The sequence below is a fragment of the Falco naumanni genome, chromosome Z (genome assembly GCF_017639655.2).
Source record: "Falco naumanni isolate bFalNau1 chromosome Z, bFalNau1.pat, whole genome shotgun sequence".
Classification (NCBI taxonomy): Eukaryota; Metazoa; Chordata; class Aves; order Falconiformes; family Falconidae; genus Falco; species Falco naumanni.
Genome location: NC_054080.1, coordinates 78728249 through 78733186, shown reverse-complemented (window position 1 = coordinate 78733186; position 4938 = coordinate 78728249).

Here is a 4938-nt window from a genome sequence, read left to right as displayed (position 1 = left end):
AACTTCTCACTTCAGAAAATCACTTTTAGGAGTGTTAAATGTGGCTGGATGTGACAGAATACTCCTCAGTTCTCCCCATACAGTGGCCAAGCACACATGTAAATATTTCAGGCTGGCTGTTACAAAAAAATAGGACCTTTAAATTCTTAAATAACAGTATATTCTGAATGAAGAGCCTAAGAGCCTCTGCATCAGTGGCACAGAAGCAAAAAAAGAAGCAAAATTCATTCATGAGATGCAGATGAATTTATAAGAAGAGAAAGTAGTATTATCATGATCTAGTTCAACCAATGAATTTCACTCCTTTGCTTGTACACCAAATACATAACTGGTGGATGAATTATAGCGTGCCCTTCATAGAACTGGGGGGAGTAAAATCTTGATTAAATGACATTAGGTAATTGTGAGTCCATTATGACTCAAAGGTATTCTAGTTTTGCTTTTAGAAATGTGCTTTATACTAGGGAGGTGTTCCGGTCCCTGCAGCTTGCTGTGCTATGATTTCTACCTTACAGCAGCCTCTGTGAGAAATTTTCTGTATGTATTGACTACAGTCAAATCACCTCTTAGCCTTCTCTTTAATAAGGTAGGTAGACAGAGCTGCCTATAAGCCATGTTTAGAAGGCATGACTTATCCTTTTAGTCCTTTTTCTGAACCCTTTCCAATTTTCTCTCCATCTGTATAGCAGGAATAATAATGCTTTCCATATCACACGAGATCAGGCCCTATTATTTTCTCCTAATTGCTAATCTCTAGGATTATGTTCAAATGGAAAAAAAGAAATAAGTATACCATTATTGACAAGCATTAAAAAAAGGATATGTCCCATTTGTTAGATTTAATTCAGTCAGCTATTTACTTTCTCTCTTAGAGAAACCAGGGGTGGGTGAGAAGGGAGAAGATGTAAGGATGGCATTGGTGGTGAAAAACTTTTGTCGGTACCCTCTGGATGACAACCAAATGTGCCCCAACAAGCATTGCTATGTGGGCAGTTAAACTGATCCATCTCCTTCCATTCCAGTGCCATTTGTTGTGACTCAGCAGGCACTTTGGGGACTCTTTACAGCCAGAATGCAGGTGTAGGACATTACATGAATGAAGTGAGGACAGTTTGTGTGATGATCACAGCTGCAACAATGACAGTCATTGACCCTGGTTTTTGAGAGTTATTTGCTTTGCATTAATCGGTAGAGCACTTCAGCTATTTATTTTTTTCCACTTTGCAATCCAAAGACATTAACACCAGCTTTGGAATGATTGCCAGAATAGGCCATTTCACTTGTCTTTTCCACCTTCTCCCTGGGATTTTATTCTAAGTTAAATATATCTTTTGCTATGAGCCGCATGGAAGGGGCAGTGTCGCAGCTCTGCTGCAGGAGTGGGCTAGCAACCAGCTGCAATTTGAAAGCTCCTGATGACACTGCCTTCTGCCAGCACAGCTCTGTCAGCGAAGGAGGGTTAGAGATGCCATTTCACTGGGAGAGGGGGAAAGGAAGGGAAATAGACTTTTACCAATATAAAGCATTTTACCTCTGGGGCTTCACTCTCTTGCTGAAACTTGCTGCAAGGAGCAATTTCATGAGTAGGGCTATAGCTGAACCTGTCCACTCAAACACCATGCAAGGAAAATGCCCCAGCTGAGGCACAGTTAGAAAGTTACAAATTGAAACAGGGGCTTTTGATTCCTCTCAAAGTTTGCTCCATTCCTGTGATGAAGCCGTCAGTGACTAGTTTCTTGCTAGGAAAGGCCAATTTGATACATAAGGCTCCAGTGTATTAATGTTCCAGGGATCTCTGTGTTGGTCTGCAGGGCCCTGAATGTAGTGGACCTTCGTTAAATCTTCATTGAATCATCGAATCATCAAACATAGAATGGTTTGGGTCGGGAGGGATATTAAAGACTGCCTGGCTCCCCCCTGACATGGGCTGGGACACCTTCCACTACACCACATTGCTCAAAGCCCCGACCCACCTGGCTTTGAACACTTGCAGGGATGGGGCATCCACAGCTTCTCTGGGCAACACATTCCAGTGCCTCATCATCTTTCATCTTCCTTCATTTATTTATATTCTTAAGAGCTTCAGTTTAACTTCAGGTGTCTAAATAAAATTATGGTGAAAACCACTACCCATCCATCAATACCCACACCCACCACCCCACCACCCCCCAAAAAACCCGACTGAACAAATAAAGACCAACCTTCAAAAAAGCCAGCCTGTCTAAAATTTCCCTTTTACTGATATAACACTTCAGATATTTTATATTTTTTCAAGGAATGTCACAATGATGTTAAGCTTGGCTACTACTGTTGTGGTTTTGGTTTTGGTTTTTTAAGAAGGCAACTAATAAATAACTTATATATACACAGTGTTCCTTTCATGATAGTATTCTAGTTATTTCACACAGCTTTTTAAGTGTTGGGGTTTTTTTATCAGCATAAAAATGAAAGAAAAACCTGAAATGTAAAATCGTTTGAATGAGTTTACACAGCTAGTGACAGAGAAAGTCCTTCCAGTTTGCATAGTGTTTCACTGGCCAAGTTCAGATATAACCCAACCGATGAAATTGGTCCTTGCAGCAATGTAAGAGGATGAAGTCCCAGAGACAAAATGCTTTATATTGCTATAAGTGCCTTTTCATGCCTTTCCCAACCACAACAGGCCACTATTTTTCTACAGCAAGCATCTCCTTTGGCTGGAAACCAGCACTATCAAAAAAAAAAAAAAAAAATCTGTATAATGGTGATTTTGTGACTTTTTTTCAGACCCTAGATTCAATTTCTGGCTAGAAACAAGAAAGTGAGAAAGATAAAGGGCAATCATCTTTTCACCATAGCTCAGTGTGAAAACAGTCTCCCAAACTAATGTATTCCCAGGGTAAATTTCCTCCTCTGCATCACCTCTTTCTTTTTTTCTACCTGCTTTCACAAAAAAAGGGGAAAAAAATCTTGAATTTTTCTGTTCCTTTGGTGAAACAATAATCTTGTTTTCTGGGCAGAGTTATATGGAACTGTATTTACACTAATTGGAAACAGGAGAAAAAAAGACTGGTACACAAGGAATCCTTCACAAGTGCATCATCTAGACCTCCAGTTTCTGAATTATTGGTAAAGAAGGAGCACAAAGCACAATTCTGCTAAAATCTCATGCAAATCTTCTAAAAATCTCCAAGTCCAACTAGAAATAATAAAATGCTGGCACTGCCATAGTTTCATGCACACCATGTTTTCTGCTGAACTGATGTAATAAGAGCAAGAAATGAACTTCACAGGAATGGTATTTCATATCTGCTCTTTTGTATCTTGCAATATCCTTTCTGATCAAGTGCCCTATCTCTGGAGCATGTATTGATTTTCACAGCTGAAATACAATGTCTCAGCATGCTAACACCCATTCACACACACTTCCTTGTTCCAACACTTTCTGCCTGTCTTATAATTATAAAATGTTAAAGGAACAGCTGTATATTTTCTGTAAAGTGAAGACATTTGTTTTACAGCCCCCCCCCAAAAAAAAACCCCAACCAACCAAACAAACAAAAAACACCACAAAAAAACCCCCAACCTTCAAGGTTTTCAAGATCTTTGGTATATTCCAGATATCAACGCAGCTATTTTATAGCTTTCTAGTGGCTATTTTTTCCTCTCCTTTTAGGGGGACATTTTGTAATTTCTCATACTTTTCATCTTTCATATATTTCAATTCCTTCTGCAATTGTGTATGTAGTTGTATATTAATTTATAGGCCTTACACGAATTGTGAGGGATGTGAAGTAGATAATTGTGTGCAATGTGAACTGTATATATACCTTGTACTTATGCCATTAAAGAAACTGACATAGGGCATTCTATAGAGAGGCAGCTAATTAATGCCTGCAATAGTAGAATTACTGTGTGAATGAGTTACATATTTTGAATACATATGCAGCCCTTAGTCTGTTGGGGTTTTTTTCTACTGTAAGTAAATCTGTGGATGCCAGGAATGTTACACATCTGTCTTAGGCCTATAATGCCTATTGATCTGTATGATGTTAATGGCAAATTTCAGCGAGAAAGAATCCGACTTTCAGTAGGGTTAGTCTTTTACAATACCAACGGCAGCTGGAAATGTTTTACACTGGATCCCCTCAAACAACTCTCTTTAAAGACAATGAAAAAATCCCTTTATCTTTAAAAGGTACTTCATCAGGCATCAATAATTACACGCCCCACAGAATAAGGCTCATTGAATTAAATCCTAAACAAATTTAAACTGTGAGTATTCAATGGTGGTGTGTTTTCACCTATTCTTCATACTGGATTCTACTCTGCTCCCCATTACACCACTGTAAATCCAAAGGGACACCACGGAAGTCACAACTGGTATTCTGTTTCTGGATGGAAAAAAAAAGTGACCCAGTCTTCATTATTATAGAGCTAAGGTGGCCCAGTGGTACCTAATGGCCTTCCAGAATGTAGAGAGTGCCTAAAATTAATCTTCTGAAAACCAAGTAATGAAGCGTTAAGGTACACATCAATCCGACCTTAATTCTTCCCTCCTTGAGCGATGACCCAATACACTCATAATACACAGACTTATTCTCTGCCTTTTTGGATAGTGCAGAACTTTCAGGGAACAGGGTATGCACAGGGGAGGGTGGGATGTGAAAAGTTCTTTTTCTTAAGGAAAACTGGCACTTCTATGCAAGAACTGAAAACAAGTTCTCTCCACTTGCTCTACCCAAAGCTGCACAGCCCCTCAAGATACTATAAGAACTCTTTGTCCTTGTGTCTGACATGGGGCATCCACATGGCCCTCATGAAACCTCTGCATGAATCAATCCTCTTTCCCTTTTCAGTGCTGACCTTCCCTGCAGGAAGGAAAGACTTGGATTTTTTGGCTATGACATGACTCAGCAGACCACATTCTTTCATGTACAGATTTAGCATACCCATGGG